Genomic DNA, 23688 nt, shown 5'->3' with positions numbered 1-23688 from the left:
CTACGAAGAGTTTGTTCATGCAAATCTACATTTGTCTCTTCGTAAGTTGTTAAGTTTGTTTATGGACTAAAAGACTGAGGTTTTATCATAAAGCTTCAAACAAAGAAAGAATGAATGAACGTTTCAACTTTATTAATGAATGAATAGGCAATTACAAGCAAGAGTCTTCATGAGACTTTATTACATCAAATGTACAAAATAAAGATTACAACTCTTCTTGTGGGCACCATTGACAACATCAAGTTCACAACTCCTATGAAGCTATTATGTGATAATAAGTCTGCCATCAGCATTGCCAACAATCTGGTTCAACACGATAGGACAAAGCATGTGGAGATAGATCGTCACTTCATCAAAGAGAAGCTAGAAAGGGGAGAAATCTGCATGCCATTCGTCCCAACATCGGAACAACTAGCAGATGTTCTCACCAAAGGGCTCTACAAGCTGAAGTTTGAAGACTTTATAAGCAAGTTGGGCATGATAGATATCTTTGCACCAACTTGAGGGGGAGTGTTAAATCACGTAATGTACATTGTTTAATTGTGTAATTTCGTTCCTCTCTTGCTTATTAACGTGTATTATCATTAAATAGCCCAATAGGCTGATTGTTAGATGGGCTTTATTATTTAGGGTTTAGTTAGAGTCTGATTAGGTTTTCCTGATTGTATGTGTATAAATACCCCTTTATTTGTTAATGAGAATTATTCATTCCGCATATTATTTTGCTTTTATTATGTTACTGAGCTCTTTGACTCATTGGCTAAAAGGCTATTCATGCTAATCACAGCTTATGTCTTGGGAGTTTTCTCAGAGCATAATTCGAGTGGGAAATGATTTACAGATACGGAATCCAGCCTTCCTGAAAGAAGGTTAATGTTCTCTCACCTAAGGGTTGATTCCAGAACCGATAGATTGCGCGCACTTTCGAAGTAAGTAACGTTCGAAAGAATCTTTCGCTAGGGAAGCAACAATGCTTAGGGCGGATATGTATCAAGAGAAGTATAACGAAAAATTGACTTCTCTTGACACGGGTTGAACCTGGAGGATCTTGATCACGAACTGACTATATCAGTGGACACTCGTCACGATGAGTAAATATAATTCTAGTATAAAGGAGAGTTCAGTCTTGGCTTACAAGGTGGAGTATTTGACCAAGATTAGACGAATCGATGGACAAAAGAGAAAGGACTATTTCGTCTTTTTCATCGGATTTGTTAAGCTCCTATTACTAGGTCCATAGTCCCCGATTCGGCTCTGCTAAAGGCGGATAAGAACTTTCGTATAATAATGTTTATCATTATTAATCTCACTTGCTGTAATTGTGATTGACAGCATTAATTCTGGAAAACGGGTATTCGCATAATTAAATAAATATTTATGGTATAATTGTTTATTTATTGTTTGATCAAGTAAATAAACAATTATTAATTATTTGTTTATTGTTGGACCAAGTAAATAAATGATTAATTGAGTTTTAAGCAATTGGGCCTTGCACACATGGAAAAATCGAATTGGGAATTTCGGCATAAGGACTTGCGCAAATCCCCTTGGCTGTGTGCCTCCAAATCCGATTTTTTCAATATTGGTATTTAACAATATTTTCTCTTTAGTTGTTCAAATAAAGGAGAGAGAGAAATATAAGATATTGTCCTATATTTTCTCCTTATTTAAAGGAAAGTATTTAGGAGAATATTTAGGAGAATAATATATTCTCCTTTATTATCTCACTAAATAAATTATTCTCTATTTAAATAAAAGAATAATATCCCATAGATATTGATCTGATGGATGAGAGAAAAAGTAGGATTCACTAGATGAGATCCAAAGGCCTAGATTTAATCCACTAGTGTGAACACAATAAAAGGAAATAAAATATTCTGGAAGATTCCATGAATATCTCATTTTTACTACTATAAATAGGGGTTCATGAAAAAGCAAAAATAAGCAATTATTTTAAGCAAATTTTGAGAGAAATTTCGTGCAACCTAGCCTCCTCTTGGCCGTGCACTTCTGCCTCCCCTCCCCTCGGAAATTCGTTTCCATTCTTAGTAAAATAAGAGAGAGATCTCGAGACACCTAGTTTCGTGATCTAGTGAGATAAAGACTATGCCCACTCATCTTTCTTATTCGTCTCGGAGATTACGTTTCGGAAGACTAAGGTGTCATCACATCGAGTCCTTGAAAAAGGAGTTCTTTGTTGGATCGTGTGGAAGCTTGTACGTTCAAGACGAAGACGGATTGTGAAAGCTTTCAGTTCGTGAACCGAAAATCAATGTAAGTACTTGTTTACTCTTGTTTTGGTTGCTTGACTTATATGCTCTCTTATATTTTTTAATTAACGTAAATCTAGGTCTTGTCATATAATCATTGAATTAATTAGCTTATGATTAGCGTAATTAATTATTTTTTCCGCATTTATATGGTTATATGGGGAAAAAAACAATTACATTAATTATATAAATGCGGAAAAAATAATTAATTACGCTAATCATAAGCTAATTCATTCAATGATTATATGACAAGATCTAGATTTACGTTAATTAAAAAATATAAGAGAGCATATAAGTCAAGCAATCGAAACAAGAGTGAACGAATACTTACATTGATTTTCGGTTCACGAACTGAAAGCTTTCACAATCCGTCTTCGTCTTGAACGTACAAGCTTCCACACGATCCAACAAAGAACTCCTTCTTCAAGGACTCGATGTGATGACACCTTAGTCTTCCGAAACGTAATCTCCGAGACGAATAAGAAAGATGAGTGGGCACAGTCTTTATCTCACTAGATCACGAAACTAGGTATCTCGAGATCTCTCTCTTATTTTACTAAGAATGGAAACGAATTTCCGAGGGGAGAGGAGGCAGAAGTGCACGGCCAAGAGGAGGCTAGGTTGCACGAAATTTCTCTCAAAATTTGCTTAAAAATAATTGCTTATTTTTGCCTTCTCATGAACCCTATTTATAGTAGTAAAAAAGAGATATTTATGGAATCTTTCAGAATATTTTATTTCCTTTTATTGTGTTCACACTAGTGGATTAAATCTAGGCCATTGGATCTCATCTAGTGAATCCTACTTTTTCTCTCATCCATCAGATCAATATCTATGGGATATTATTCTTTTATTTAAATAGAGAATAATTTATTTAGTGAGATAATAAAGGAGAATATATTATTCTCCTAAATATTCTCCTAAATACTTTCCTTTAAATAAGGATAAAATATAGGACAATATCTTATATTTCTCTCTTCCTTTATTTGAACAACTAAAGAGAAAATATTGGTAAATACCAATATTGAAAAAATCGGATTTGGAGGCACACGGCCAAGGGGATTTGCGCAAGTCCTTATGCCGAAATTCCCAATTCGATTTTTCCATGTGTGCAAGGCCCAATTGCTTAAAACCCAATTAATCATTTATTTACTTGGTCCAACAATAAACAAATAATTAATAATTGTTTATTTACTTGATCAAACAATAAATAAACAATTCTACCATAAATATTTATTTAATTCTGCGAATACCCGTTTTCCAGAATTAATGCTGTCAATCACAATTACAGCAAGTGAGATTAATAATGATAAACATTATTATACGAAAGTTCTTATCCGCCTTTATCAGAGCCGAATCGGGGACTATGGACCTAGTAATAGGAGCTTAACAAATCCGATGAAAAAGACGAAATAGTCCTTTCTCTTTTGTCCATCGATTCGTCTAATCTTGGTCAAATACTCCACCTTGTAAGCCAAGACTGAACTCTCCTTTATACTAGAATTATATTTACTCATCGTGACGAATGTCCACTGATATAGTCAGTTCGTGATCAAGATCCTCCAGGTTCTACCCGTGTCAAGAGAAGTCAATTTTTCCGTTATACTTTTCTTGATACATATCAGCCCTAAGCATTGTTGCTTCCCCAGCGAAAGATTCTTTCGAACGTTACTTACTTCGAAAGTGCGCGCAATCTATCGGTTCTGGAATCAACCCTTAGGTGAGAGAACATTAACCTTCTTTCAGGAAGGCTGGATTCCGTATCTGTTAATCATTTCCCACTCGAATTATGCTATGAGAAAACTCCCAAGACATAAGCTGTGATTAGCAAGAATAGCCTTTTAGCGAATGAGTCAAAGAGCTCAGTAACATAACCTAGTGTTCATGATCACTTCAGGATTTAGATCAAGTCTCACTGTGACCATCATAGTGGCCTCGGTTAGTGTGTCGTAACGGTCCTTAAACGACACATCTACACCAAGACCTGTCCAGGTCGTACACTTACCACAAGTGTAGAATGCTCCCACATAGAGATCAGCCTTCACCTATGTGTTCCACATATATGACTTTAGATATAGTTTTCCAGGCGTATATCAGTCATTGACCATGTTTTAGCACACCGCCCGAACTCAGGTGCCTAGCACGTGACTCAGTTAGATACGGAGGCTATGGAATAATGAATGTTTAATAAATCTCATTAAATAAGAAATAACGCTTTCAATTCAAATAGATAATAAATGTCAAACTTTATTTTATTAATAATTTCAACGAGAATTTACATGAGTATCTTCTCTTGGGCAAGAATTCCTAACACATTGGGCCTTGTGAATTAATTTCATTTCATAAGAATTTTATTGAAAATTCTTAATGGGCCTTTCTCATGTTGTCATGAACAAATGAAGAAGCTTCTAGAAGCTCCTTCTAGAGAGCATGATAGGCGCCCAAATACCTAAGAGAAAGAGAGAATATTTTGTGCATAAATGTATCAAGATACTTGCCAAAAGAAAAAGAGGAAACAAATTTCCCATGCATGCATGAGGATATTCGGCCAAGAGAGAGTCAAAGGCAAGGCATGGAACAAAATAAGAAACAAATCAAGGCTTCTAGAATGCCTTGTTGGCCGTGTGACTCTATGAAGGAAGAAGGTAAATTGGCTCATGAATATGTGATATTCTATAGAAGAGGAAACTACCTTATAGAAGGTGAGACCTCTCCTATAAATAGAAGCCTCATTCCACACATTTCATTCATCCAAGTTTAAGAGATTTGAGAGACTCTCTCTCTAGAACTTGGCCGAACTCCTCTCTCTCTCTAGTTAATTTTCGGTTTTTGTTTTGGCACCTAGGTCCTCATTTGACCTAGTGTTTAGCTCTGCGACTTTAAGACTCATTCTTAAGTCGTAGTGTTTAAAAGTGCCACACACTAATTCCTTTTCTCTCGAGTGATTTAGTGATAGAAACTTTCATGGTTGCTCGAGTTGCCGAGGAAGGAAGAGAGACGTGTTGCGAGGGGAGACGAACGTTGCAACCTTTTTCCAAAAGCTTCTCAACGTTCAAGCGTCTAAAAAGGTTAGTAAAACTTCTATGCTCATATTAGTTTTTATTTACATGTGCTTGCTCTTTGTCTAGGTTAGTAAAAACTGTTTTACTCAAAAAAGAAAATTTTTAAAATTCCGCCGCTTAACGAAGCGTTAAACTTTTTCTTATACCCTAGATCAATTCCAACAAATGGTATCAGAGCTATGGTCAAAGATATGAATGTACATGTATTTAAAAATATGAGCTTGAAAATCGTTTTCGAAAGTTTACTAATTTTGTGACAAGTTAGAATTGTTTCTTAGATTTTTTTTTTAATTTATTGCTCATGCCTTTAAATTAAAAATCATGTTGATTTTCTATGAGTTTGGGATGTTTTTAAAACACATTAGAATCAGTTCTAAAAGTTTTTAATTTTTTATATTGAAAAACGTGTTTTAAAGGTTTGAGAAATTTCGAGTAAATTTTGTGACTAGTTTTCTTGTCTTACTAGTTTCTTTTATTTACTTAAATCGTTTTATGCTTGTTGTTATTTCTTTTATACCATGTTATTACCTTGCTAATAAAACACAAATAAAAGCTTTAACAACATCCTAAAACGTTCCGTTACACTCGATTCTTTTTCGCACCTAAAAAGGACCAAGCTTTAATTATTTCTATTTCTTCGAGCTGGAGTAAAACCCGCAGTAAAAGTGGCATAACTCTCTGCTCAGAAATCGAAATTTAATTCTTTTCTAGTTGTCACTCTATCGTTCTATAACTAGGAAATGTTGCCAATGGTGCCCACAAGAAGAGTTGTAGTCTTTATTTTGTACATTTGATGTAATAAAGTCTCATGAAGACTCTAGCTTGTAATTGCCTATCTATTCATTAATAAAGTTGAAACGTTCATTCAATCTTCATTGTCTGAAGCTTTATGATAAAACCTTAGTCTTTTAGTCCATAAACAAACTTAACAACTTACGAAGAGACAAATGTAGATTTGCATGAACAAACTCTTCGTAGTTTGCTTAAAACGATATATTCGCAATCTTAGGGTCAAAGGACTATTGAACTCAGTATGATTGTTAGAAGAATCTATGATGTCTGGTTATGAGGCATTGAGAGTTTGGGACTCTATAGTTCTTCTAGGTATCTTCCGAAGATACTGAATTGACCGGTGCACTTCTAGAGACAATATAAGAACAAACCATTTAACGTCTTATGTCTCGAAATCACTATGTATGAATTGCATCATGCTTACCTTAATCCTGAAATGAGACATGCCATTTCACACCTTAGTATTCTCATTTGAGAAAGTCAAAGTTCGGACTCACTATGTGATTCCGAACAAGGCCTATTGGTGAAGTACTAAGTTGTGAGTCTGTCATGAGTAACTTTGTGAAGTTCTCATAGATATGGAATTCATGTACAAGATTGTTGAAATGCAATGTATGTCACCTCATGCTTTGTTCCTTGGAGTGTGAATAAATGAACTGGCCAGTGTCCAAATTGAGTCCTGACTCTTTTGGATGAAACAATGTGACTTGTTAGCTCCTCGTCAATACATTGTTTCTAACTTATTCACAAGCGACAAAGGAGTTGAGGAAATAACAGCTAGAAGGGTAAAATGGTAATTTAGTAAATCCCGACTAGCTGATGACATTCATGAAGGGTAAACATAGATAATATTCAGTGGATCCGCTCATCATAATTAGGTCGAATTCTTGAGTAGAAAATAAATTCATTTAAACCGAGAGATTTTCAGTGTCAGCTCTTTAGTGGAGTCAGTTGACATTAAGCTAAACTTGGAAAAGGTTTGTGAACTTTTGAGTCCAAGTGTTTAGCTCAAGCTTTGTTCATTTGGGTCCATGAGGTCACTGTCACGAATCACATCGATAGGAATAGTTAAACTGGAAGCTAAGTCAAAACAAGAACGAAATTTGTCGAAAGGGTATTTTTGTCTTTTGAGACATAAGGATGAAATGGATGTCAATAAATTTTGACAAGTTCATTTGATGACTTAATGTCACTCGGCCATAATATGATTAACTGGGCCTTGTGAATTAATTTCATTTCATGAGAATTTTATTAAAATTCTTAATGGGCCTTTCTCATGTTGTCATGAACAAATGAAGAAGCTTCTAGAAGCTCCTTCTAGAGAGACTTGGGCGCCTACCCTAATAGAGAAATAGAGGAGTTTATTTTGTGCATAAATGTATTTAGATACTTGCCAAAAGAAAAAGAGGAAACAAATTTCCTCCAAGAGGAAAGTGGGAATCGGCCAAGTGAGAGACAAGGCAAGGCCTTGAACAAAATTGGAAACAAATCAAGGCTTCTAGAAGCCTTGAGTTGGCCGAGTGTCTCAAAGGGAAAAAGAGGAAATTGCTCATGAATATGTGATCTTCTATAGAAGAGGAAACTACCTTATTGAAGGTGAGACCTCTCCTATAAATAGGAGCCTCATTTCCTCACATTTCATTCATCCAAGTTTAAGAGATTTGAGAGACTCTCTCTCTAGAACTTGGCCGAAAATCCTCTCTCTCTCTCTCTAGTTTATTTTCGATTATTTCTTGTCTTGGCACCTAGGTCCTCACTCGACCTAGTGTTTAGCTCTGCGACTTCGAGACTCGTTCTTAAGTCGTAGTGTTTAAAAGTGCCCACTCACTGATTCCTTCTTTTTCGAGTGATTTAGTGATAGAAACTTTCGTGGTTGCTCGAGGTGCCGAGGAAAGGAAGAGAGACGTGCTGCGAGGGGAGACGAGCGTTGCAACTTTCCAAAAGCTTCTACAAGGTTCAAGCTTCAAGAAAGGTTAGTAAACTTCATAGCTCATATTGGTTTTTAGTTACGTGTACTTGCACTTGTCTAGGTTAGTAAAAGCTGTTTTACTTGTAAAAGAAAATTTTTAAAATTCCGCCGCTTAACGAAGCGTTAATTATTTTCTCAAACCCTAGATCGATTCCAACAAATGGTATCAGAGCTATGGTCAATGATTAGCATGTACATGTTTTTAAAATTATGAGCTTGAAAATCGTTTTCGAAAGTTTACTAATTTTGTGACAAGTTAGAATTGTTATCTTAGATTTTTTTTTTAATTTATTGCTCATGTCTTTAAATTAAAAAGCATGTTGATTTTCTATGAGTTTGGGATATTTTTAAAACACATTAGAATCAGTTCTAAAAGTTTTTAATTTTTTATATTGAAAAACGTGTTTTAAAGGTTTGAGAAATTTCGGTAAATTTTGTGACTAGTTACTTTGTCTTTCTAGTTTCTTTTATTTACCGTATTCGTTTTATGCTTCTTGTTATTTCTTTTATTCTATGTTATTACCCTGCTAATAAAACACAAATAAAAGCTTTAAACAACATCTTAAAACGTTCCGTTACACTTGATTCTTTTTCGCACCTAAAAAGGACCAAAGTTTTAATTTATTTCTTTTTCTTCGAGCTGGAGTAAACCCGCATTAAAAGTGGCATAACTCTCTGCTCAGAAATCGAAATTTAATGATTCTTGAATCAAATTAAAGCTCTGTCTGTCCTCTGTCCAATGCCACCGGTTTCGGCTGAAAAGGACATCGGAGCCGCCAGATATGGCGATTTTACTCCGAGGTGTGCGGCTGTCTGAAACTCCAGTTTTTTAGAAATCCGGATTTTCAAACCCCACTACCATGAGTTATAGAACTCTAATGAGAAAACTTTCTTGAGCAAAAATGTTTTTAAACATGATGTGTAAGATTAAAAGTTTTGATTTTTGAAAGATTAATTGAAATTGAATTTTTACAAAACTAGTTTGAATTTTGAAAATCCGTTTTCACTTTCAAACTTGAAAATATTTTGTCATCCAAATCAAATAAATTTTCAAAATGTTTTCAAAACTATATCTATATCACATATGTTCAAAATCTATATGCTCTTGAAAATTTGAGTGGGAGGTCTCCTTGTAGACAAGCCGAAAAATAAAAAGATGTGTAATCTCAAACTTTCAAGTGTTCGAGTGAGTTGAAGTTCACACTTCCCTCACGCACTTTCCCGAAATAGAAAATAGGAAAAGATCGAGTATGTACCTTGTGCCTTTATGCACTAATACTGCTCTGAACATGTCGATCTAGGATTCTCTTCTAGTTGTCCGCTCTGTCGCTCTCTAACTAGGAAATTTGTTTCCGAACTTATAAGAGTCGATGAACCAACTCCAAAAACTAAGTGGGAGGGTTATATTCGTTGTTTGTAACCCGCGATCCCCAACACTAGTGAAAGATGCAATAACGTGGGACTAAGAGCCGCTCTTGCGACCCTCACTTAAATGTGAGTACTCCAAGGCGTTATTGCTTCGATCATTGCTCAATGAGCTACGTCCGAGAGTGATTCAATGATGGCAAGGCCTCCCCTTGGGGGATTGTTTTTCAAAGCTGATCTTTTGGACTAAGTGGTTGGTTGCACGCTTAGGCTCAATCCCTAGTATCCTCCCTTGAGGCTCTGCGAAAGGATGTGAGTGATCAAACCAATTTACAAGGTGGCTAGTCAAAATAGATGTATTGACATCTTGGCTTAGCATTAATGATGTGTCATTTACTTATAAATGGAGATTTTTTGCGGCCTTCTCTTGAGGGAGTAAATTATCGTTTGGTTTATAACACCTTTGGATTTTACAAAAGTCTTAATGAAACTTAAATCCTAAACCAAAGACTAATCATAAACTTGTTTCAACTTTTATAGGCAATATGTCTCTCAACCCTCTCTCTACAATTCTTTCCTCGAATAAACTCGAAGGCGACAATTACGTCGACTGGAAACGTAACCTCGACATAGTCCTTACTGTCGACAAGCACAAATGGGTTCTCACCACCCCCTGTCCTCAAACGAATGATGATTCGACGCAAGAGGAGAAAGACGTCCTGGCGGCCTGGGTTCGATCCGATGAGATTGCGAGATGCTACATTTTGGCGTCGATGAACAATGTGTTGCAACAACAACATCGTGATTATGAAACTACCACCGATATGCTCTACAATCTCCATGAGATGTTTGGAGGGCAAGGACGTCAAGCTAGGCAACAAGCGGTCCGAAAATTCATGAACTGTCGTATGAAGGCTGGAACTCCCGTTAGAGATCATATGATGCTGATCATTAGCTATCTCAACGAGATGGAGATTCTTAGATCTGAGATTGATGGGGAGACTAAAATAGATATGATCTTGGAAACTCTCCCCGAAACCTTTGATACCTTCAAATTGAATTATTCCATGAACAAGCTAGAGTACACTGTTACCGAGCTCATGAAGGAACTTCAAACCGCTGAGGCACTCACTAAGAAAAAGAGGGCTCAAGGAGAAGTACATGCTACTGCCTCCACCTCTGGATCTAAGAAGAGACCTCGCAACGCCGAGAAGAAGAACCAACCTAAGGTTCAAACGAAGAAGAAGGCGCCAAAGGCTCCGAAGGTGGACAAGTCTAAAGACAAGTGCCACCACTGCAACGAGCCTGGTCACTGGCGTAGGAACTGTCCTGCCTACCTCAAAACCAAAGCAAAAGGTATTGTACTTGTTACTGAAGCCTGGTTAGTAGCTGATAATGTATCATCGTGGATTATTGACTCCGCTGCTACTAACCATATTTGCTGCTCCTTGACTGGTTTTAGGAAAAGCAAAAGCTTAGAGGATGGCGACTTCTGCTTCAAGTGGGGTGATGAGAGCGTGGTGTCTGCGAAGGCTGTGGGATCCGTGACGCTATCTTTTGAAGATCGAACTTTAAATTTGAATAATGTTTATTATGTTCCTTCCTTTGGGAAAAACCTAGTATCTGTTGCTCAGCTTTTCGAGCAAGATTATTATTTAAAGTTTATAAAGAATGGAATTCGTATTTCTTTTTCTGATTCTTTCGTCACTGATGCATGTATGAAGAATGGTCTTTTTTACATCTATCCCACTCAACCTTCTCTTTTAGACACCGAAATAGATAACGATCTAATTAGGGAGCCAAAGAGGATCAAACTTTCTGAATCCTCCGATCTAACAAAATCAACATACCTCTGGCACTTAAAACTTGGTCATATCAGTCTAGATAGGATTAAGAGACTTGTGAGGGATGGTCCACTCCAAGCCTCTGCAATAGGCTCACTACCTACTTGTGAATCCTGCATAGAAGGAAAAATGACTAAGCGACCTTTGTCCGATAAGGGTCGAAGAGCCACTGAGTTGCTGGAACTAATACATTCTGATGTATGTGGTCCGCTCAGCCAACAGGCACGTGGAGGATACGAATACTTCGTTACCTTCACTGATGATTACTCACGATATGGGTTTGTCTATTTGCTCAAACACAAATCCGAGACCTTTAACGTATTTAAGGTCTTTAGGACTTTAGTGGAAAAGCAAACTGGCAAAGTGATCAAAACCCTTCGATCCGATCGAGGTGGTGAGTATATGTCTGGAGAGTTCGATGACTTTCTTAAAGAAGAAGGTATCGCTTCTCAGCTTACCGCACCTGGCACACCTCAACAAAACGGAGTGTAAGAGAGAAGAAACCGAACTCTTATGGAGATGGTTAGATCGATGATGAGTTACTCATCACTCCCGCTTTCCTTTTGGGGATATGCCCTCGAAACAGCCGCCTACATTCTGAACCAAGTTCCGTCCAAAACGGTTCCTGGTACTCCTTATGAACGATGGACTGGCCGTAAAGTGAATCTTGGCCGCATCCGAATTTGGGGTTGCCCTGCACACGTGCTGAGGCAAAAGACTAGCAAGTTGGCTAGTAGGTCAGAATTGTGCCTGTTTGTAGGATATCCGAAGGAAACCAAAGGTTTTACTTTCTATAGTCCCGAGGACGATAAGACTTTCGTTAGCACGAATGCTCGTTTCCTTGAGGAGGACTTTATGAAGGATGCGAAACCTAGAAGCAAAATTGTGCTTGAAGAAAAGTTGGGTGAGGAAGCTTCTACCTCATCTGTAAGAACTGTTCTTACCCCAACTGAAACACAACCTAACTCATCAGAATCTCGTCAAGTAGTACTTAGACGTAGTGGGAGGGCTACTCAAAAGCCTGACAGGTACATGTCTTATGGAGACTCTCTTGTAGCCGTCTCCGACATGGATGACCCTGTTTCCTATAGCCAAGCGATGGCTTGTTCTGAATCAAACCTTTGGCTTGACGCCATGAAAGTTGAAATGCACTCGACTATGAGATCTGGCAAATGGATGTCAAGACAGCCTTTCTGAATGGCAATCTTGACGAGCGCATTTACATTGCTCAACCAGACGGTTTCGTGGATAAAGGTCAAGAGACCAAGGTTTGTGAGTTGCTTAAATCCATTTATGGACTAAAGCAAGCATCTAGGTCATGAAATATTAGATTCGATGAAACTGTAAAGAGCTTCGGCTTTGAACAGTCAATAGATGAGCCTTGTGTTTACAAGTTAATACACGAAGGCAAAGTTGTGTTTCTGGTACTATATGTCGATGATATACTACTCATTGGTAATGACGTGGGTAAGTTATCTGAGGTTAAGGTCTGGCTAGCAAAGCAATTCGATATGAAGGATCTAGTAGAAGCCGCGTACATTCTGGGAATCCAAATCTTTCGAGATAGGAAAAACCGGACCCTGTCGCTCTCTCAAGCATCTTATATTGATAAGGTGATGGATCGCTTCTCGATGCAAGACTGCAAGAGGGGTCAAACACCCTTTAGGCATGGAGTTTCACTCTCTAAGGACCAGTCTCCCAAGACTGCACAAGAGATTGAAGACATGAGGAAGATTCCTTACGCCTCTGCCGTAGGAAGCCTCATGTATGCTATACTTTGCACTAGACCTGATATATGTTTCGCCGTTGGCGTAGTTAGCCGTTTCCAATCCAACCCTGGACCCGAGCACTGGATTGCTGTTAAGCATGTTCTTAAGTATCTTCGAAGAACTAGGAACTTGATGCTTACATACTCAGGTACTGACCTGACTATGACGGGATATACCGACTCCGATTTTCAAGCGGATAAGGATTCCAGGAAATCCACTTAGGGATATGTGTTCATCCTTAATGGTGGAGCTGTTGTGTGGAGAAGTATTAAGCAATCTTGCATTGCTGACTCCACAATGGAAGCAGAATATGTGGCTGCTTGTGAAGCATCCAAAGAGGCTGTATGGCTTAGAAAGTTCCTTAAGTATTTGGAAGTTGTTCCAAACGTCGACGAGCCCATGACCCTTTATTGTGATAATAGTGGGGCTGTCGCTAACTCAAAGGAACCTAGAAGCCATAAGCGCTCTAAGCATATTGAGAGGAAATACCATTTGATTCGAGAGATCGTGCAGCGCGGAGACGTGGAAGTGAAGAAGATCTCAACGGTGGACAACCTCGCAGATCCATTCACCAAGGCCCTAGCGAACAAGGTCTTCGACCAACATCGTGAGGGATTAGGCATGATGGACTACACACACCTTCTTTGAGTCAAGTGGGAGTTTGTTGCCAATGGTGCCCACAAGAAGAGTTGTAGTCTTTATTTTGTACATTTGATGTAATAAAGTCTCATGAAGACTCTAGCTTGTAATTGCCTATCTATTCATTAATAAAGTTGAAACGTTCATTCAATCTTCCTTGTCTGAAGCTTTATGATAAAACCTTAGTCTTTTAGTCCATAAACAAACTTAACAACTTACGAAGAGACAAATGTAGATTTGCATGAACAAACTCTTCGTAGTTTGCTTAAAACGATATATTCGCAATCTTAGGGTCAAAGGACTATTGACCTCAGTATGATTGTTAGAAGAATATATGATGTCTGGTTATGAGGCATTGAGAGTTTGGGACTCTATAGTTCTTCTAGGTATCTTCCGAAGATACGGAATTGACCAGTGCACTTCTAGAGACAATATAAGAACAAACCATTTAACCTCTTATGTCTCGAAGTCACTATGTATGAATTGCATCATGCTTACCTTAATCCTGAAATGAGACATGCCATTTCACACCTTAGTATTCTCATTTGAGAAAGTCAAAGTTCGGACTCACTATGTGATTCCGAACAAGGCCTATTGGTGAAGTACTAAGTTGTGAGTCTGTCATGAGTAACTTTGTGAAGTTCTCATAGATATGGAATTCATGTACAAGATTGCTGAAATGCAATGTATGTCACCTCATGCTTTGTTCCTTGGAGTGTGAATAAATGAACTGGCCAGTGTCCAAATTGAGTCCTGACTCTTTTGGATGAAACAATGTGACTTGTTAGCTCCTCGTCAATACATTGTTTCTAACTTATTCACAAGCGACAAAGGAGTTGAGGAAATAACAGCTAGAAGGGTAAAATGGTAATTTAGTAAATCCCGACTAGCTGATGACATTCATGAAGGGTAAACATAGATAATATTCAGTGGATCCTCTCATCATAATTAGGTCGAATTCTTGAGTAGAAAATAAATTCATTTGAACCGAGAGATTTTCAGTGTCAGCTCTTTAGTGGAGTCAGTTGACATTAAGCTAAACTTGGAAAAGGTTTGTGAACTTTTGAGTCCAAGTGTTTAGCTCAAGCTTTGTTCATTTGGGTCCATGAGGTCACTGTCACGAATCACATCGATAGGAATAGTTAAACTGGAAGCTAAGTCAAAACAAGAACGAAAATTGTCGAAAGGGTATTTTTGTCTTTTGAGACATAAGGATGAAATGGATGTCAATAAATTTTGACAAGTTCATTTGATGACTTAATGTCACTCGGCCATAATATGATTAACTGGGCCTTGTGAATTAATTTCATTTCATGAGAATTTTATTGAAAATTCTTAATGGGCCTTTCTCATGTTGTCATGAACAAATGAAGAAGCTTCTAGAAGCTCATTCTAGAGAGACTTGGGCGCCTACCCTAATAGAGAAATAGGAGAGTTTATTTTGTGCATAAATGTATTTAGATACTTGCCAAAAGAAAAAGAGGAAACAAATTTCCTCCAAGAGGAAAGTGGGAATCGGCCAAGTGAGAGACAAGGCAAGGCCTTGAACAAAATTGGAAACAAATCAAGGCTTCTAGAAGCCTTGAGTTGGCCGAGTGTCTCAAAGGGAAAAAGAGGAAATTGCTCATGAATATGTGATATTCTATAGAAGAGGAAACTACCTTATTGAAGGTGAGACCTCTCCTATAAATAGGAGCCTCATTTCCTCACATTTCATTCATCCAAGTTTAAGAGATTTGAGAGACTCTCTCTCTAGAACTTGGCCGAAAATCCTCTCTCTCTCTCTCTCTCTAGTTTATTTTCGATTATTTCTTGTCTTGGCACCTAGGTCCTCACTCGACCTAGTGTTTAGCTCTGCGACTTCGAGACTCGTTCTTAAGTCGTAGTGTTTAAAAGTGCCCACTCACTAATTCCTTCTTTTTCGAGTGATTTAGTGATAGAAACTTTCGTGGTTGCTCGAGGTGCCGAGGAAACGAAGAGAGACGTGCTGCGAGGGGAGACGAGCGTTGCAACTTTCCAAAAGCTTCTACAAGGTTCAAGCTTCAAGAAAGGTTAGTAAACTTCATAGCTCATATTGGTTTTTAGTTACGTGTACTTGCACTTGTCTAGGTTAGTAAAAACTGTTTTACTTGTAAAAGAAAATTTTTAAAATTCCGCCGCTTAACGAAGCGTTAATTATTTTCTCAAACCCTAGATCGATTCCAACAGGAAAACCGTTTCCGAACTTATAAGAATCGATGTACCAATTCCAAAAACTAAGTGGGAGGGTTATACTTGTTGTTTGTAACCCACGATCCCCAACACTAATGAAAAGTGTAATTGTCGCTAGACTAAGAGTCACCTTCGTGGCCCTCTCTTAAATGAGAGTACTCAAGGGCGCTTTGCACTGATCAATGCTCAATGAGCTAAATCCGAAAGTGAGACAATGAGACAAGACCTCCCCTCGGCGGATTGTTTTTCAAAGTCAATCTTTTGGACTAAGTGGTTGGTTACACACTTAGACTCAATCCCTAGTAATCCTCCCTCGAGGCCCTGCGAAAGGATGTGAGTGATCAAACCAATTTACAAGGTGGCTAGTCAAAATTGGTGTATTGACATCTTGGCTAAGCATTAATGATGTGTCATTTACTTATAAATGGAGATTTTTTGCGGCCTTCCCTCGAAGGAGTAAATTATCGTTTGGTTTATAACACCTTTGGATTTTATCAAGTCTTAAATAAAACTTAAATCCGAAACCAAAGACTAATCATAAACTTGTTTCAACTTATATAGGCAACATAAGACCCCAACCCTCTCTCGATCATCTTTTCCTCAAACAAACTCGAAACCAAAAACTACGTTAATTTGAAACATAACCTCGACATTGTCCTTACCATTAACAAGCACAAATTGGTACTCAACACCCCCTGTCCTCAAACGAATGATGATTCGACTCAAGAGGACAAAGACGCCTTGGCGGCCTGGCTCTGTTCCGATGAGATTGTGAGGTGCTATATCTTAGCATCAATGAACAATGTGTTGCAACAACAACATCGTGACATCGAGACTGCCGCCGACATGCTCAACAATCTCCATGAGATGTTTGGAGGGCAAAGGCGTCAAACAAGGCAACAAGCAGTCCGACGGTTTATGAACTGTCACATGAAGGCTGGGACTCCTGGCAGGGACCATATGATACTGATCATTAGTTTTCTGAATTAAATGGAAATCCTAGGATCTGAGACTGATGGGAAGAATGTCATAGATATGATCTTAGAAACTCTCCCCGCATCTCTTGATACCTCCAAGATGAAGTACTCCATAAACGAGCTAGAGTACACTGTTACCAAGCTTATGAAGGAACTTCACACTGCTATAGGTCTCACTAAGAGAAAGAGGAATCAAGGAGAGGCACATGCTACTGAGCAAAAAGCCTCCACCTCTGGAACTAAGAAGAGACCTTACAAGGCCGATAAAAAGAACTGTCAAGCCTATCTCAAAGCAAAGGAACATAGTATTGTACTAGTTACCGAAGCATGCTTAGTAGCTGATAATGTATCAACGTGGATTCTTGACTCCGCTGCTACTAACCATATTTGTTGTTCCTTGAATGGTTTCAAGAAAACCAAAAGCTTAGAGGAAGGCGAGTTCTGTTTCAAATGGGTTGATGGGAGCCTGGTGTCTGCGAAGGCTGTGGGATCCGTGACGCTGTCTTTTGAAGACCGCACTTTAAACTTGAATAATGTTTATTTTGTTCCTACCTTTGGGAAGAACTTAATATCCGTTGCTCGTCTTCTTGAGCAAGATTATTGTTTAAAGTTCAATAAGAATGGAATTCGTATTTCGTTTCCTGATAATTCTTTTGTCACTAATGCATGTATGAAGAATGCTCTTTTCTACATCTATCCCACTCAAGCTTCTCTTTTAGACACCGAAGTAGATAATGATCTAATTAGGGAACCAAAGAGTATCAAACTTTCTGAATCCTCCGATCTAACAAAATCAACATACCTATGGCACTTAAGACTTGGTCATATCAGTCTAGATAGGATTAAGAGACTTGTGAGGGATGGTCCACTCCAAGCCTCTGCAATAGGTTCACTACCTACTTGTGAATCCTGCATAGAAGGAAAAATGACTAAGCGACCTTTGTCCGATAAGGGTCGAAGAGCCACTGAGTTGCTGGAACTAGTACATTCTGATGTATGTGGTCCGCTCAGCCAACAGGCACGTGGAGGATACGAATACTTCGTTACCTTCACCGATGATTACTCGCGATATGGTTTTGTCTATTTGCTCAAACACAAATCCGAGACCTTTAACGTATTTAAGGTCTTTAGGGCTTTAGTGGAAAAGCAAACTGGCAAAGTGATCAAAACCCTTTGATCTGATCGAGGTGGTGAGTATATGTCTGGAGAGTTCGATGACTTTCTTAAAGAAGAAGGTATCACTTCTCAGCTTACCGCACCTGGCACACCTCAACAAAACGGAGCTTCAGAGAGAAGAAACCGAACTCTTATGGAGATGGTTAGATCAATGATGAGTTACTCATCACTCCCTCTTTCCTTTTGGGGATATGCCCTCGAAACAGCCGCTTACATTCTGAACCAAGTTCCGTCCAAAACGGTTCCTGGTACTCCTTATGAACGATGGACTGGCCGTAAAGTAAATCTGGGCCACATCCGAATTTGGGGTTGCACTGCGCACGTGCTAATGCATAAGACTAGCAAGTTGGCTAGTAGGTCAGAATTGTGCTTGGTTGTGGGATATCCAAAGGAAACCAATGGTTTCATCTTCTATAGTCCCGAGGACGATAGGACTTTTGTTAGCACGAATGCTCGTTTCCTTGAGGAGGACTTTATGAAGGATGCAAAACCTAGAAGCAAAATTGTGTTTGAAGAAAAGTTGGGTGAGGAAGCTTCTACCTCATCTGTACTATTCTTACCCCAACTGAAACACAACCTAACTCTTCAGAATCTCGTCAAGTAGTACTTCGACGTAGTGGGAGGGCTACTTAAAAGCCTGACAGGTACATGTCTTATGGAGACTCTCTTGTAGCCGTCTCTGACATGGATGATCCTATTTCCTATAGCCAAGCGATGGCTTGTTCTGAATCAAACCTTTGGCTTGACGCCATGAAAGTTGAGATGCACTCGATGTATGTCAACAAAGTCAGGAAACTTGTAGACCTTCATGAAGTGATTAAACCCGTAGGGTGTAAGTGGATATACAAGAAGAAAAGGGGTCCGGATGGGAACGTCGAGACGTTCAAAGCATGACATGTGGCGAAGGGTTATACCCAACAAGAAGGGATTGACTATGAAGAAACCTTCTCACTAGTCGCGATGCTTAAATCCATCCGCATACTCCTATCCATAGCTGCAGCTCTCGACTATGAGATCTGGCAAATGGATGTGATGTGATCCCACATGCAAAGAAACAAAGGCGTTTCAAGGAGCCAATTCGAAATTCAATAGTTGAAGACTTCAAAGAAGAGTTTCATGGCTTAAGCAAAGATGAATGAAAGAAATATAAAGCTAGAGCCAAAAGCGACGCAAGAAGAAAACCCAACCACGAGGCCAAGGGCGGCGCAAATAAAGGAAAACTTATTCATGTCATTTAAAGCAGTTTGAGTTATTTATTTGTTATTTTCGTAGTTAAAAATAATAGATGAAGTTAGAGTCTTTTTAAAGTGTTTTTGGGCTTTAGTTATGATTAATGAAGCCCATGTGTGTTAGGTATTAAGTTAGGCTTTTAATTTTAATGTTATCAGGCCTAAATAATGTTTTGTAGGCCCATTTAAACTAGGGCAACAATGTACTCCGAATTTGCTTTGTATTTTCCTATTTAAAGGAGGTTTCAAGCTAAATGAAAGAAGCCAGATTTTTATAAAAAAATATGAGATTCTTCTCTTGAGTTCTTATGAACTTTTATCGAACTTATCAAGACTAGACTTGTGGCGTTCAAACCCGACTCATCAGACGGTCTTTCGCAACCATTTGTGGCGTCATTCGATCCACCCTCGTTCCTCATTCGTAGAACAATCCGCCGCTGTGCTATTTGGGTATCGGGTCTCGAAGCTTAGTCGGCCGAGGTTCATATCATTTGGTATCAGAGCCGATCGAGTTCATCAAGGTTTTATCTATCCTTTTCGTTTTATTAAGAAAAAAAAAATTCGTTATTCCCGAAATTGTGTTTAGGTCAGAATTGAAACAGTCATAACTTTTGATTCTGATATCGGATTTAGGTGTTTAATATATCGAATCGAAGATCTTTTTGTGCTCTATTGAATCGATTTAGAGTTAACCCTGTCGTTGAATCTGAAAAAGTCAGTTTTCTATTGATTTTAAGTCCCCAAAAAGTTTCTGCCAGTTTCATCCGAATTTCCTAGTTTTTTTTTTGTTTATTTCCATCTTCTTAGTTCCTTTTCTTAGTTCCTCTTTATTGAAGTTCTTTTATCCAGAAAAAAAGGGATTTAAAAAAAAAAGAAAAAATAAGAAAAAAAAGTGTGGTGTCTATATTTTTGGTTTGGTGCGTTGTGTCGCAATTGTTTGTGTTTGTTCTTTCTTGTTGGTCGCGTTTGGACGTCACTAGTTTACCTTTTTCATCACCGTTCATTAGTTTCAAAAGAAATAAAAGAGGATTCGAGTAGAAAGAGGCAAGAGAGTGTGAGTTTATCAGAGGGTAAAAGCCAATAATATTGAGTGTAAACACGAGCGAAATTGAGTGATCATCATACTTGAGAGAAACACGTGAGCAAGAGTTGTGAGGCCTTCTCTTTATTACTTCACTATTATATTGTTTTGCAGGATTTCAACTATGTCAGAAGCGGGAGACAATGATCAGCCCCCCGTCGGAGCCCAAAATTTTCAAGTGCAAGCAATCTATGGGGAAGTTACACGATTGATGCGACAAGAACTTATGGCGGTTACTGATTGCCTCGATCGAATGGAGTGCGACGCACGCCAAAGGCAGCCCCGAGCCGCACCACCCAGATTCGCACCAAATCGTCCGAGACGAAACCAACCAATGAGGGCTGAAAATGAAGATGATGAGGTGTTTGGGGAAGATGAGTTGGCGGATGATCTTGACAGAATCTCCCTCGAGAGTCGCCAAGGATATGAGTACAACGAAGGACGAAGGGAGAGAAACCGATTTGATCGCGGTTTTGACAACATGGGCAACATCAAGATGAAAATTCCTGAATTCCGAGGACGAAGCGACCCCGATGAGTACCTAGATTGGGAGCGTGAGATGGAAAGAGTGTTTGACTGTCATGAACATTCTGAACGAAAAAAGGTAAAACTCGTTGCCATTGAGTTTACAGAATATGCTGTTGTATGGTGGGACAAGCTATGCATTAGTAGGGAATACGGGGGAATTGCTCCCATTGGCAACTGGGGAGAGATGAAGAGAGTAATGCGGAGACGATTTGTGCCAAATCACTACCGTCGAGATTTACTCAACAAGTTACAAATTCTACGACAAGGAAGCAAGAGCGTCGATGATTACTACAAACAGCTTGAGATGATGCTGATTCGGGCCAACGTCGACGAAGATCGTGAAGCTACAATGTCAAGATTCTTGAGAGGCCTCAACCGCGATGATGAGGACATCACCAATAACAATCAGCCTCGCACAAACATTGATACTTCAGATGGCCCATTGATGTGAGCCCGAGCAAAGAGAGTCAAAGAGGACGTATCCATTCTACTCAGCAAGTTCCAAGCTCAAAACATTGACTTTGATGAGCCAAAAGTACTCAACATCATTTCAGCCCAAAATGAAGTCTTGGACAGCCCAATTTGAAGTTCATCCAGGTCCACAAATCAACACAATCAGCCAACTTCTTCATTTGGACGTCCATTACAAGAAGACTTTTCATTTTCCACAAGTCTTTTCATTTTCAAAGACTTTTCACTTACAAAACTTATCATTTCCAAAAGACTTTTCTTTTCCTAAGTCTTTTCGTTTTCATTTGAATTTATGTTAGTGTTTAAAGTTTTAATTATGTCTTTTGGTATGCTTGTAACCATCATTTGAAGTTGTATTTATAGGCAACTCAATCTGAATGAAAATCAACCAACATTTCTGAAAACATTTTGTGAGAAAATACTCTCTAATTTCTTAGGTTCTAAATCGTTGAACTTATCAAGACAAATAACTTGTGGCGTTCTTCGAGTTCTAGACTTATCAATAGTTTCATTCCATAGACTATTGTGGCGTCTTTCATTTCCCTTTCAATCTTATCAATAGTTCAAATTACAAACTATTGTGGCGATTATCAGTACTCCACCCAAAACACCAAAACCAACCCTTCCTTTTAACCTATCCAAAAACCACCAAAAATTCCCTACAACAACAAACCCGCAAACCTTCATCCAAATTGAAGCAAAGACTTATTGAGACATCCCACGTAATTCCGCAACGATTTAAGCTTCGTTCATCGCAAAGGCAGCGAGGTTCTCATCACGCGAGATTGCCGACACGATTGAGCTTCATCACTACGAAACCTTGGAGGAGCTTCTTCACATGGCGCTGAAAGTGGAGAAACAGCAGCAAAGGCGGAGTGTTTTGCGTCACCAAAGTTCAAGCCAAGTCCCATGGAAGCCAAAGTTCCAAAGGAAGGAAGAGATTCCTTTTATTTCTAGAGGAAACTTCGAGCAAAAGACACCTGTCCCGACAACCACCAACCAAGTCGAACCACCTAATCGCACTAGCGAGATAAAGTGTTTCAAATGTCTTGGAAGAGGGCACATCGCTAATCAGTGTCCAAATCAGCGTGTCATGGTGCTTCGGGAGGGCGGTGATATTGAGTCTGAGGCTAGCGATGAAGAGGTTGATCCAGACATGCCAGAGTTGGAAGATGATGAAGAGATATCGGCCGAGCAGGGGGAGTTTCTTTTAGTGTCACGTCGGGCATTGACCACTAAAGTGAAGGAAGACGATGGACACGTACTACACGAGAGAATGTTTCCATCCATCGGCGAATTCAACAACATCCAAGATTTGAGGACAAATCTTCTTCAAGAGAGAGAGAATGATGTTATCCCACATGCAAAGAAACAAAGGCGTTTCAAGGAGCCAATTCGAAATTCAAGAGTTGAAGACTTCAAAGAAGAGTTTCATGGCTTAAGCAAAGATGAATGGAAGAAATGTAAAGCTAGAGCAAAAAGCGACGCAAGAAGAAAACCCAACCACGAGGCCAAGGGCGGCGCAAATAAAGGAAAGCTTATTCATGTCATTTAAAGCAGTTTGAGTTATTTATTTGTTATTTTCGTAGTTAAAAATAATAGATGAAGTAAGAGTCTTTTTAAAGTGTTTTTGGGCTTTAGTTATGATTAATGAAGCCCATGTGTGTTAGGTATTAAGTTAGACTTTTAATTTTAATGTTATCAGGCCTAAATAATGTTTTGTAGGCCCATTTAAACTAGGGCAACAATGTACTCCGAATTTGCTTTGTATTTTCCTATTTAAATGAGGTTTCTGATATGAACCTCGGCCGACTAAGCTCCGAGACCCGATATCCCAATAGCACAGCGACGGATCGTCTACAATTTAGGAACGAGGGTGGAATAAATGACGCCACGAACGACTGCGAAAGACCGTCTGATGAGTCAGGTTTGAACGCCACAAGACTAGTCTTGATAAGTTCGATAAAAGTTCATAAGAACTCAAGAGAAGACTCTCATATTTTTTTTATAAAAATCTGGATCCTTTTCATTCAGCTTGAAACCTCCTTTAAAAAGGAAATTACAAAGCAAATTCGGAGTACATTATTGCCCTAGTTTAAATGGGCCTACAAAACATTATTTATGCCTGATAACATTAAAATTAAAAGCCTAACTTAATACTTAACACATATGGGCTTCATTAAGCATAACTAAAGCCCAAAAACTCTTTAAAAAGACTCTAACTTCATCTATTATTTTTAACTACGAAAATAACAAATAAATAGCTCAAACTGCTTAAAATGACGTGAATAAGCTTTCCTTTATT

The sequence above is a fragment of the Urtica dioica genome, chromosome 10 (assembly GCF_054948205.1).
Source record: "Urtica dioica subsp. dioica isolate 48M chromosome 10, U.dioica_male_clone48M_v1_H2, whole genome shotgun sequence".
In the NCBI taxonomy this organism is placed as follows: Eukaryota; Viridiplantae; Streptophyta; class Magnoliopsida; order Rosales; family Urticaceae; genus Urtica; species Urtica dioica.
This window is presented reverse-complemented; position numbering follows the sequence as displayed.